The sequence below is a fragment of the Kryptolebias marmoratus genome, linkage group LG22 (assembly GCF_001649575.2).
Source record: "Kryptolebias marmoratus isolate JLee-2015 linkage group LG22, ASM164957v2, whole genome shotgun sequence".
Taxonomy (NCBI): domain Eukaryota; kingdom Metazoa; phylum Chordata; class Actinopteri; order Cyprinodontiformes; family Rivulidae; genus Kryptolebias; species Kryptolebias marmoratus.
Window position 1 is genome coordinate 4,942,082 of NC_051451.1, and position 13,777 is coordinate 4,955,858.

Here is a 13,777-nt window from a genome sequence, read left to right on the forward strand (position 1 = left end):
CTGGTACATTCTCAAATCCAAATAGCCGAATTTAAGGTCCAAACTGTTGTTCCGAAACGAGCAGCTTCTCCAAGATTTTAACCTTTTCCATATTCTGAGTCCAGAAATTGCCATTGTCTTTGATGATGGAATATCAGCCAGTTCGGAGTAGTTTGCAATTTCGCTCCTGTTTACAGTCTGAGTGCTGGTCGATCCGTGAACCCATCAATAAATTTGACGATAATCCAGGTAACTGCCTGGTCCAAATAGCAGAAATCCTGTTATCAAAAACCCAAATATATAAGGAACCTCCATGTCGGTAGGTACACAGTCTTCCACTGCTGCCAGGAATCCACTGTATATCCAGCAAGACAAATCCGGAGACTGGACTCTCCTTTACCCAGTCGAGAAAATTGTATCAATTACATTGAGAAATCAGCTGATCAGATCCATATTCCTTAAATTTTTGGAATATATGTAAAAAGAGGCTTCGAAAAAGAAAGCAGGGCATGGGGGCAGTTCAGGAGACAGAGAGACAGAGAGAAAAGAAACACCTCCGCCTTCCATCAGGAGCAGGAAAAAAAAATTGTGCCATTTCAGCAGTGTAGTAGTGCAAATATAGTCACAGTACCAATGATTGTGCAGCAGCAGGTATGTAAACACTTATTGTGATTTTTGGACATGGTGCTGGTTATAAAGTCTGACAGCTGCAGGTAGGAAGGATTTACGGTAACGCTCTTTGGTGCATCTCGGATGCAGCAGTCTGTCGCTGAAGGAGCTCTCCAGTTCAGCCACAGCTTCATGCATGGGGTAGAAGACATTGCTCATTAGTGATGTTATTTTAGTCAGAGTTCTTCTGTCTCCCACCACCTGCACTGTGTCGAGGGGGCATCCAAGCACAGAACTGGTCCTCCTAATGAGCTTGTCTAACTTCTTCCTTTTGGCTGCAAATAAGCTGCTGCTCCAGCTAACCACCCCATAGAAGATGGCTGATGCCACCACAGTGTCAAAAAATGACTTCAGGAACGCTCCCTGCACTCCAAAAGACCTCAGCCTCCTCAGCAGGTAGAGTCTGTTCTGACCCTTCCTGTAGAGAGCGTACGTGTTGTCAGTCCAGTCCAGTTATTCAGGTGGACACCCAGGTACTTATAAGAGTCCACTATCTCAATGTCCATTCCCTGGATGTTCACCGGTGTGAGTGAGGTGGGTCTGTGCCTGCGGAAATCCACCACCAGCTCCTTGGCTTTAGCAGTGTTGATCATGAGGTGATTTCGCTGGCACCAGTCCACAAAGTCCTGAGTCCACTGTCTATACTGTGTGTCATTCTCACCTGTGATGAGGCCGACTATGGCAGAGTCATCAGAAAACTTCTGCAGATGACAGTGTGGGGTGTTGATGGTGAAGTCTGCAGTGTAGAGGGTGAAGAGGAACGGTGCTAGCACTGCTCCCTGAGGAGCCCCCGTACTGCAGACCAGTGTGTCCGAGACACAGCCCTGTGTCCTCACATACTGTGGGCGGTCCGTGAGGTAGTCCCTGGCCTGGCAGGTGGGTCCAGGGCCGCGGCAGCTGGGACATGTGGGGCCAGGGGGTGTGGGCAGGGGTGTTGGGGTCTGGGCTACCCATGAGGGCTGGGTTACTTCCGGGTTGATAGAAGGGGTTTGGAGGCTGGAGGTGCCTGGGGGTTCCCATCCCCTCCCCCGCAGCATATGTAACACAACTCATCAGCAGGGTCTTGATGTGTGGGGCAGAGAGCCCTGCGGGCATGGATGGGAGCACCAGGTAGTGCCCTATATGGTATGCCTGATATGCCATAACTGGAAAAAAAGAAGTTACAAGACAAAATGTAAAAACCCTGATGATAGCGCCCACTATAGGTTGATATATCTGAATGATTTTGTGGTTCACATATGCAAGCCACTGTACAAGAAAATGGGCAGTGTGGTAAAGAGGTGAAGAAGAGAGTCCAAGCAGGATAGAATGGATGGAGAAAAGTTTCAGGAGTGATTTGTGACTGAAATGTGTCAACAAAGGTCAAAGGATATGTTTACAAGACATTGGTGAGACCAACTATGTTCTATGGTTTGGAGACAGTGGCGCTGACAAAAAGACAGGAGACATAAGTGGAAGTGGCAGAGCTAAAGATGTTGAGGTTCTCCTTGGCAGTAACAAGGATGGATAGGATTAGGAATGAGGTCATTAGAGGTATAGCACAGGTTGAACAACTCGGATATAAAGTTAGAGAGACAAGACTGAGATGGTTTAGACATGTGCAGAGGAGGTACAGTGGGTATATTGGTAGAAGGATGTTAGAGATGCAGCTGCCAGGAAAAAGACAACGAGGTAGGTCAAAGAGGAGATATTTGGATGCAGTTATAGATGACATGGATGTAGTTGGAGTAATTGCAGAGGACACAAGACAGAGTTAGATGCAGGAGAATGACTTGCTGTGGTGACCCCTGAAAAGGGAACAGCTGGGAGAATAAGAATAAGAAGAGTTAATGGCAGCATTTTAAACAAATCTTGCATACAATCTTGCAAACAAACCTTGCATAATCTGTGTGATGTGTTTAAGTTTAGTTCTTGCAGTCCTTGCCTGGAGCTTTTCCCTTTGGTAGTCTGTTGATAGCTTTGGCCAGCTCATTCAAGGTAGGTTCGCTGATTAGCTCAAACATCATTTGGAGATCTTCAGTGGCATCAATAACTGAAAGATGAATAGTGTTTTCTTTTGCATACAGCTTGGAGTAGTGTTCCACCCACCTGTCTAGTTGTTCAGCTTTGTCAGTGAGAACCACACCAGTTTTAGACTAAATGGGCACTGTTTTTTAATGCTTGGTTCTATGGCTTTCTTGATTCCATTGTGCATGCCTTTGACAATACCTGTGTCTGCCTCTTGCTGTATAGTTTTGCAAAGATCAGACCAATAACCATTCATGCAAGTACTAACTGCCCTTAGGGAACTTACTGATTCCTCAGAAGGCTTTTCTTTGTGGACCTGGAGGGCAGTGGGCTAACCTCAATCAGTGGATTGAGCTATTTGAGGTTACGGTCAAACAAGTCATGAGGATTCCAGTTTGTTGTGCTTCATTGCAGTGGAAGCGGAGCTAATTATCCTCAGCTGCATTTGATTGTGGCTGATCACCACCTGGTGGGTATTTAAGATCCAGTCCAGCCTGAGTTCAACGCTGGAACATTGCATACCTTTGGTAGCTCAATCCAAGCCTCATGAATACTCAATTTGTGTTTTTTAAAGAAACTTACCTTGTGTTTTTGTGCCTCCACAGTCCTCAAACCTCCAGGAAGTTAACCTGTGCATCTTCGTCTCTCCATCTGTGAAGAATCTAGAAACTCTTATCTGTCTTGACTCAACCTTTGCATCTGGTTTCTTGAACCCCTAACCCACCCTAACCCGACCAACCTGCTACTTTACATCTGCACCCACAAACCCAGACTGGAATCCCTCCTCCTCTCAATACCTGACGACAAGAACAAATCAGTAAGGAAAGAAACTCAGATAATTACTCTGACGTTCACTAACCTGGACGTTGCAACTTATGTGATCTCCTTTCTTTTCAGAAAGTGGCCTTTCTTCTATGTTCTCCTTTTCCCTTGCCATTCCCCTATTGAGAATAATAAAATCTGTTTTAATCATAGCCCTTGTCATTTTATGTTTCTGCCTGCACAATTCGGGGTTTAAAACAACTTACCATTATGACAGTCATTGTCTTTGGATCTCGTTTTCTTGCTAAAGACACTGATGGTTGCATTGTAGGTAGCATTTTTTAAGTTATCCCTTTGCTTGGTTGTGGCTTGATCATTCAATTCTATTCTATTCAAAAATACTTTATTTATCCCAAAGGGAAATTAAATGTTGTTGTAGCTCATAATCCTGGTTTTGTTAAAGAGTTGCTATAGATGCTGATGTCTGTGGGCAGGAAGGATCTCTTATAGCGGTCTGTCCTGATGTGTCCTCAGTCCTGGTGTCCTCAAAGAGCCCCACCAGGTGAGCCTGGGAGAGGAAATAATCATGGCTGAGCTCTGGAAAACACAGGTGTTAACCTCACATGGTAAACCTCAGACCTCCTGAACCAAGAATCTCCTGGTGTTTTACAGTTAACCTGTTGTTTTCCTCAGGTGACTCCTCTGCGTATTCTTGCCTGTGGAACCTGAAGCTTGGAGCTTACCAGACGTTCCTTCCTGGATTTTTCTCTGAGACTGGAATCGTTCTTCCGTGCACGACCTGCCAGCCCCACATCACCCGTTTTCTGATACCTGCCACCTGGAAAGAACCTAATCTGTCAACCTTGGACCTGTCCACCTCTCCCTGGTGGTTTCACCTTTTTACTGGAAGTAAGTCGGCTGCCTGCTGTGTGCAAGTTTTTCCCCGAGCTTCCCACTCTAACATCTCCCCTGTGTTTTCAGTGACCTGAGTTCCCGAGTCGCTCCCGTTCATTCCCTGGACTTACCATCACCCTCATTGTAACAATAAATTATTCTAAACCGAGTCCTGTGTCTCCTGAGAGTTCTCTCTGTATGTGGGTTAGAAGCCTAACCAAAACCATGACACAAGGTTTCCAGGTAAGTAGTTCTCGGGTGGCAAGGTGGCGAGCAGAGACAGGATTACTGGTAAGTAAGCAGAAGACAGGCACAGGTAAGTAACTTTCAGAATCCCTTAACTTGGTTTTGTGGCTGAGACCGTTTACCCAAGGTACTCGATGCTTCAGCGAAGAACTGCTCTCGGTGACTGCCTTAAGAACCCTGGGACTGGATGATGAGAACCTGCTGCAGCTGTGAGTAATTAGGAGACCAGCCCATGAGACAATCTGAGGGAGCAGAAACAGGTAACAATGGCAGATTGCCACAGATTTCTTTGTGTTCTTTGTTACCTCAATGCTGACCGGTTGTCCATGGTTATTCTAAGCTCCATGCACCCAATGAGGCAAGAAGCCAGTGGCGGGACAGCACCTTATTGGCTGAGGGCTGTCAGTAGCTGTCCAGTGAGGTTAGCAGAACCTCTCCCACCATCAAGAATGGCACCTGGCGCCGAGCTGTATGCCAATTCAGCGTTGGTTTAACCAGTAACCTCTAAGCTAAAAGGTAGAGCGTACCTGGAATTTCCTCTCCAGGGCACAGGCATGGGCATATCTATGAGAAACTGAGTTGCCCATGCTTCAGAGTCCCCCTCTGTGTCTTGCTGGTAGGATCCAGAGGAGTGGTGAAACCAACACGTCTGTGACCAGGTTGACTGCAGGAGTTGCCAGAAACCTTTCAGGCAAAGGGTTGCTGCTTTAGGGGTTCCACTCCTGACTTTCAATCTGTCTTTACTGACATAGCCTTTGACTATCCCAAGTTGTCCGTAATGCAATGGAGCTATTTAACCCATAGATGGGGCCTTGCATGCTGCATGTCTGGGAGCAGGCCGCCTGCGAGTCCTTCATAGTTTAGCCTGGGGCTGCATTATTCCCAGTATCCATGTGTTGCCACAAGGAGGAACTATGTAGGGCTTGATGATGGAGAGGCTGTTGCACTGACAGAGACATGCACATTCAGCTCCCTTTTTGTCTGGGCAAGCCTAACTAGTTAGCAGTGATAGCTGAAAGCAAGAAGCACACATCACATCAGCCATTGACACTGATTGAGTTCTAGTTTTATTTATGTTTTTAAGGACAATTGGCAGTGGTGGCCATCATGACTTAGATTGGCTCCAAAAGGTAATCAACTGTAGATGACTATCCAATGATTAAATTTTGAGAGTTTTATTAAAATTTGTCTGGTGATTTGTGAGATATTTTGCAAACAGTGCAGCCAAATGAACTAACATGTGCATGCACATGTTAAGCAAACGAGAAAAGAGGACAACTTTATTGTTTAAATTGCTATTGACTTGCATTCATGTTCTGGAAAAACTATGTATGATAAGCAGAAACTGCAGATTCTGACTCATCAGGTTGCGCATGCTACTGGGTATTTTTAAAACAGACAAGAACAATTTAAAAGGAGTCTCAGGACTTTGTCATGCATAACTGACCAATAGTTCACATCAGAGGTTTTTTTTTCTCTTCCTTTGTTACTCTTTTAAACAGGATGTTGAAATAGTTTGTTTAAATGTACTCAGAGTCTGGACTGGACCCACCCAATCAAACATGAATAAACATTTCCTGACTGTAATTACAAATGCACAGATTCCCACTTGTCTCTCTCTCACTCTCTCTCTCTCTCTCTCTCTCTCTCTCTCTCTCTCTCTCTCACACACACACACACACACACACACACACACACACACACACACACACATATATACACACACACACACACACACACACATATATATATATATATATACGTATTTATATAGGCTGGCTCATATAGTATAACTGTACAACATTTATTTAACGGTTGTACAGTTATATAACTGTATAACATCAATAGGGCACTAAGAGCCTTCATTGAGAACTCAGTGGGAATGAGGAAGACAACTCTTGAGGTCAATTCAAAGCCAATTGCACAGGTCAGCATCAAATGCAGCATATACCAATGTGATGCTTTGTCTCCACTGCTGTTCTGCATGGGCCTGAACCCCCACAGCCAGATGATTGCAAAGATTTGCTATGGATACCAGCTCTACAGTGGAACAGTCATCAGGCACCTCCTCTACATGGACGACATCAAGCTGTATGCCAAAAGTGAGCGAGAGATCGAGTTGCTGATCCACCTCACCAGTATATACAGCAAGAACATTGGTATGTCATTCGGACTTGATAAATGCAGCCAAATGGCATCAAAGAGATGCAAGGTGATCACAACTGAAGGGCTTGAACTGTCTGAAGGCAACCTTGCATATGTTCAGGACAGCTACAACTACCTTGGTATACCGCAGACAAATGGCAACCAGGATGAGGCCACAAGAAAATCAGCCACAACCAAGTAAGTACCTACAGAGAGTAAGGCAGGTCCTGAAGAGTCAGCTGAATAGTAAGAACAAAGTCCAAACCATCAACACATATCCAATGCCAGTCATCAGATACCTTGCTGGTATGATAACCTGGCCAAAGGTGGAGATGGAAGCCACTGACATCAAGAAATGAAAGCTCATCACAATGCATGGAGGGTTTCACCCTAAGTCCAGCACCCTGAGACTGTACACTAAAACCACTGGCAGATTGAAGAAGTGGCTGATATAAACAAATCCTACCAGTAGCTAAAAAGGACCGGACTGAAGGACAGCACACAGGCACTAATCATGGCAGCACAAGAGCAGGCCCTTAGCCCAAGAGTAATAGAGGCCAGAGTCTATCATACCAGGCAGGACCCAAGATGCAGGCTGTGCAAAGATGCCCTTGAGACAATCCACCACATAATAGCAGGATGGAAGATGAAAGAAAAAGCTGTACTGAGTATGGACTGGTAGTCTCACAGTCAAAGTGGGAGCCTCCACCTAAGGTGGTGGAGAATGGCAGGCATAAGATACTGTGGGACTTCCAGATCCAGAATGACAAACAGGTAACCAACTGGTCATTGTGGTGATTGATATGATACAGAAAAACACAGTGGTAATAGATGTAGCAGTCCCAAACGACTGTAACATCAGGAAGAAGGAGCATGAAAAGCTCAAGAAGTACCAAGGGCTGAAAGAAGTAGTGGAAAGTCAATGCCTCAGTGGTACCAGTGGTCATCAAAGCACTCGGTACTGTGACCCCCAAACTGGAGGAGTGGCTCGAACACATCCAAGGAACAACCTCCGAGATCTCTGTCCAGAAGAGCGCAGTCCTAGAACAGTTAAGATACTGCATAAAAACCTCAAGGTCTTGGGCCTCTGGTAGAGAACCCAAGCTTGAACTGAAGTAAAACCACTCATGTGGGAAAAAAATAGGGCAAGTTGTTTGTTTGAGAGCTTGAGAGTTCTGTGCATTATCTTAGCTATTCCTAGTCCTGCACCTGTGTGATATCTGCTCTTTGTAGCTTCACTGTTACACCCACCTCCCTCTTATTCACACACATACTCAATTTTGAAACAGCCATCTTTCATTCCATACAGCTCACTTTCAAGTGCATACCTTCACCTCTCTTCCACCTGTTCCTTGTTCTCACCACAGATCACAGTGGCATCTGCAAAGATCATAGTCCATGGGACTTCCTGCCTCATCTGTTAGTCTGTCAATCACTAGAAAAAACAAGAAAAAACAATTAGGGATTCATACCTGATCCTTGATGCAGTCCCACCAGCTATCTGTCACTCCTACAGCACACCTCACCACTGTCTCGGGTGTCCCCTGATGAGATAGATGGGCTGCCCACCAAAGAGCTGAAAGAGAGATGCAGGAAAAGAAAACTACAAGTTGGTTGTGCCGCTTTTGGGTTGCAGGAACTGTTAACAGCAATGAAGCAGATAACAACCCCAGAGGTGACGCCCAGTGCCCCTCCTGCTGAGGAGGTGGTGGTTAGGCGAAAAGCCAGAAAGCCAGTCAGGGAGGACTCCTCCTCCTCTGAGGGGGAGGAAGAGGTGTGTCATGTGCGTGCTGTCAAAACAAAAGAAAAAGAGAGAGACAGGGAAAAACAAGAAAAACAAACTGTACCCCAACCTGGAAGACTTGTTGGATTTCGAATAGGATAAAGGTCGAGCCCCGCAAAATTGAGTTACAAATTGGTCAACAGACGACATAAGACCACATGTTGCTGTAGAAATTTATTGGAAAAATACAAATGTTCAAAGAGTCGTAGCTCTAGTGGATACCGGGGCGGAGGCCACATTAATTCATGGAAACCCAAATAAATTTAAGGGGCCCACAGTTCCTCTCTCAGGCTTGGGAGGGAACATGATTTTCGGGAAAGCGGTGATCTTGCCGCTCAAATTTGGAACAATGGGGGGTTAAAAACCTGCACAACAGTGTGGAACAATCCCATTTGGCCTGTTAGGAAATCAGATGGATCATGGCGGATGACAGTGGACTACAGACAGCTAAATAAACACACGCCCCCATTAACAGCTGCGGTGCCTGACACAATCTCCATCATCAAAAGGGTGCAGCATCATCCAGGAACATGGTATGGGGTGATTGTTCTGACGAACGGATTCTTTACCATCCCGATTCCAGAGAATAGGATGGAACAGTTTGCTTTTACCTGGGAAGGGTGACAATATACCTTCACGCGCCTACCACAAGGTTATTTACACAGTCCAACTATTTGTCACCGAGTGGTGGCTGAGCATCTGGATTTGTTCCCTCTGCCTCCTGGTGTCATGATCTCACACTACATTGATGACATTATGTTGCAAGGAGATTCAGAAGACACAGTGAAAACTTTGTTGCCGCAGTTGATACAACACATGAAGTCATTCGGATGGGAGCTCAATCCAGCCAAAGTCCAAGGTCCCTCACAAATGGTGAAGTTTTTGGGAATCTGATGGAACAAAGGGGAAAGAGAAATTGTGCAAAAAGCTAAAGATAAAATAATTGCGTTTGCACTACCACAAACTAAAAGTGATGTACAGAAGTTCATAGGGTTGTTTGGATATTGGAGAAACCATATCTCACACCTAGGACAGATTTTGCAACCCTTGTACCAGGTTACAAGGAAGAAATAAAACTTTGTCTGGGAAACAAAACATCAAACAGCTTTTGAGTTAGCTAAAGAAGCTATACAACAGGCAGTTTCATCGGCTAAAGTACAGTCAGGAGCAGTTGAACTGCAACTCTCTGCTATAAATGACTATGCTAACTGGAGCCTATGGCAAAAACAAGGACGACAGAGAAAACCTTTGGGGTTCTGGTCACGCAAACTCCCTGCAGCAGGGATAAGGTATACCCCATTCGAGAAACAATTGCTCGCATGCTACTGGGCATTGCTAGAGACTGAAGCAAAAACTGTTGGTCATGAAGTCTATATGAAAACTCACATTCCCATCCTGGGATGGGTAATGAGTGAACCTACCACACATCGCATAGGAACAGCACAGGAGGCCAGTATCATAAAATGGAAGTGGTACATCTCTGAAAAAACTAAGCCAGGTGAAAGAGGTGTATTAGTCCTGCATGAGGAAGGTGAGGTTCCTTTTGAAGTCGTACCTATGCAGGAGTCCCCTGTCAAAATAGGGAAAAGGTACAATGAATTAACACCTGAAGAACGAGAACGAGCATGGTTTACAGATGGTTCAGCTCAATGGGTGACGGGAAAATGTCGATGGAAGGCAGGTGCATTCAATCCCTTTCTGGGGCAAACCCTGGAAGAAATAGGAGAGGGCGGAAGTAGTCAGTGGGCTGAACTTAAAGCTGTACACATGGTTATAATGCAGTCTGGAGTTCAGGGAGTGCATCTGTATTCAGATTCATGGTCAGTAGTGAACATGGATGCCAACATGGCATCAGAATGGCTGGAAGATTCAAACAAAAGAAATCTGGGGAAAGGACTTATGGGCTGAAATCTGGGATAAGGTCAAAAGCATCCTGGTAACTGTAGTTCATGTCGATGCTCACACTAACCACACCGACGCTGAAGCTTTGCACAACCGGTATATCGATGGGGTTGTTAAGGCTATGCCAGTAGAACGGGAGTCTAGTGTAGGGCTAGCAGCATGGGCACATCAAAGAGCAGGACATTGGGGAATTCAAGGCACTCTTCAATGGGCACAAGACAGAGGTATTGACCTAAAAACTGACGATGTAAAAACAGCTATTCAACAATGTGAGCAGTGTCAACATCAAAGACGAGGTGTTCCTCAACACCTACAGGGACACATCCATAGAGGTAAAGGTCCCGGTCAGATCTGGCAAATGGACTTTATTGGACTGATGCCAGAATTCAGAAGTTGTAAGTATGTGTGCACAGCAGTGGACACGTACTCAGGAGTTCTAGTTGCTCATCCGTTTAGGAAAGCCAATCAGGAAGCAACTCTGAGGTGTTTGAATCTGATCCAAATGTATTATGGAATTCCTTTACAGGTGCAAACTGACAACGGGACACACTTTACAGGTAACAAGGTGAAAGAGTGGGCAGATCAGCATCATGTGGAGTGGATCTATCACATAGCCTACTATCCACAGGCTGCTGGTCTAGTCAAGCAAATGAACGGGCTGTTGAAAGAAGCTCTTTGGAAAATAGGGAAAAATCACGACCTCAATGGATGGAGGGATAATTTGGATCAAGCTCTTAAGCAAATAAACAATCGTCCATTGGGACCAGGTGCGACACCATTGAATAGAATGGTTTCAATGCATGACACCCCTCACAATGACCCCATCAGAATGTGGAAGATTGATAACACAGCCGAAATTCCAATCAGAGCAACTCCTGGATCAGCAGGATTGGATCAAAAGGTATTGGATGTATGGTCACATTCTGCCTCGATCAGGTTTGTCTCTGAAGGGATTAACTATCCAGGCAGGAGTGATTGACGCTGACTATCAAGGAGAACTTGGGGTGGTCTGCAAACAGACAGGCTCTGAGCCATTGGTGTTGCAAAAAGGTGACAAAATTGCACAATTGGTGGTGAAACCATGCCACATGGGAGCAGTGGAAGAAATATCTGCCCCGACTAAAATTACAGCTCGTGGGACCGGTGGATTTGGATTCATGGATAAGCCTGGAACTAAAGTTTGGGTGAGACAAGAACATGGCCCTCCTCGTGCGGCTGAAATAATAGCACAGGGACCGGATGCAACAGTATCAGTACTGTACTCCGGGGAGGAGAAATGGGTGAACGTGCCGGTTGCTAAATGTTATCTGAGAGAGAACTAATCGTTATGTTTCTGTGAGTATCTATATCTGTGTTACAAGACTGATGTTTCCGTGGTACCTGTTGTTTGGAAGATCCATCCCGGAGGGGAAACAACATCATGCCAAACCATGGATGGCTCCGCGAGGGCTGTGCCACGTTTGAGGTCATCATGTGCCATGTCATCACTGCCATGGTGCTGCTGGCGAATCTCTCCGAGGCATCGACCGGGGTAATGATGGAACTCGAACCTAGGAAGTACGTGACGTGGTCTTGGCGGAGCACCAGCAAAATAAGAACACAGGATAATTATACCTGTCCAGCAAAAACTGTGTGTCGTATTCTAAATTTGACAAGTCCTTGTAAAATCTACTCCTGCAACATGTGTGGTCGTGGACGACTGATTCCAGTGGTTGCAAAAGGCTGCGTAGTAACCATGGAGGCGGTAGTACCTATGTGCCAATGGGAATCTATGACAAATACCACATGTCTATGGAATGGAACTCGCTGGAATGTGACGGTGCAAGAAGATCTATGGATGGGTAATGCTACACCAATCACAAATCGAATTGAGTTTGCTGCAATGATGAGTGTAATAAATGACAAACCAAATTCGACACAGACTCAGATGGCTCCAGACATAACGACATGTACTCAAATGGCACACACCCAGACATCACAGGACGTGTTCTGGCAAGTGAGTTTCCCTCCTTTGCCCAACTGTACACACCACAGGAAGAGACGAGTGTGGTATGACACATTGCTGGGAGGATCAGGAACTTTGCAGGGACTTTCAAACACAATTGATGGAGAAGTAACAAGGACAATGCTATCAAACACTGGGCAACACGCCTTCGAGGCTGTGCATCAAATGGGGGTGTGGATGCCCACAACGGTAACAACTCAAAAAGAAACAGCTGCTCTGTTTCAAGAAGCTCTGAGATGGGAGCTAAAAACATGGAAAGCAACGGCTGACATATTGAGAAATGTGTCAGAAGCAGTGAACTGGACTACATGTACATTACAGGTCTTAAACATAGGACTGCAGACGGAACAGTTTCAGCGAATGGTAACCACCAATAACATCAATGGGTGGAGGACCATGTGGAACATTACCAAGGACTTGTGGTTTCTGCCACAAGCAGATCGCATTGTCTGTAATGATTCCATGTGTTCCGACCACTGGAAGCAGTTTAATGTTAGTAAGGTAACTACTGTATGTCGATACTTTGTTTTACCTGTAATTACTTCCACAGGGTTTTGGTTTCTGAAAATACAAGGTGACTGGTTTGATCCACAGACGAACCAAACCTATGACCTATCTCTATGCGAGACTGCTGATAAGGGGATGGTGTGTAAACTACAACAGGGACATGTTAACCCATGCTTAACCAAAGACACAGTATTGTGTGACTGGACTCATGAACCATCTAGGGCAGTGACGTGCGGTGAGGTTCATGGTTGGTGAGGCACTGAGAGTCAGATTTACAAATATATAAATCCAAAAGGGTAGCTTATTCAATTGGCTACTGGTTATTTCATATCTCATCAGTGTTCTTCACACACACACACACACACAGACTCTCTCTCTCACACACGTAAGGTACGTATTAAAGGTTACATAAAGATAAGAAGAAACGTTACAATTAACATTTAGGCAGTCCGATGGAGCAAAACACAAAAACTAACGGCTGGCAGCAGTGCACGTGACTGTCACTGGCCTCTGCGTAAAAGGACAGCAGCAACAAACACCCGTTGGCTCACGTGTGCCCCCCCTTTAGTGCGGCAGAGTACTGCCTGCCTCATCGGTTTTATGTCCCCTCAGCAAAACTAAATATGTCACAAACAAACATTAAACGTAAATGGTTAAAGACATTAGCCAGACTGTAAAATCAGGGCATATAAATGTATATGCAAACATTATATTGGCAACATGCAGCGGTACGGCAACAGGCACGAGCCAATTGCATGTATTAACCCAGTTTGTGATGGATTGCGCAATCAGAGGTGAGGATCGGCTCGTTGCTGCTGCACCTCGCGTTTCCCCTTTGTATTTGAACAGGAAATATGCAATTTCAGCGATTTTGACTA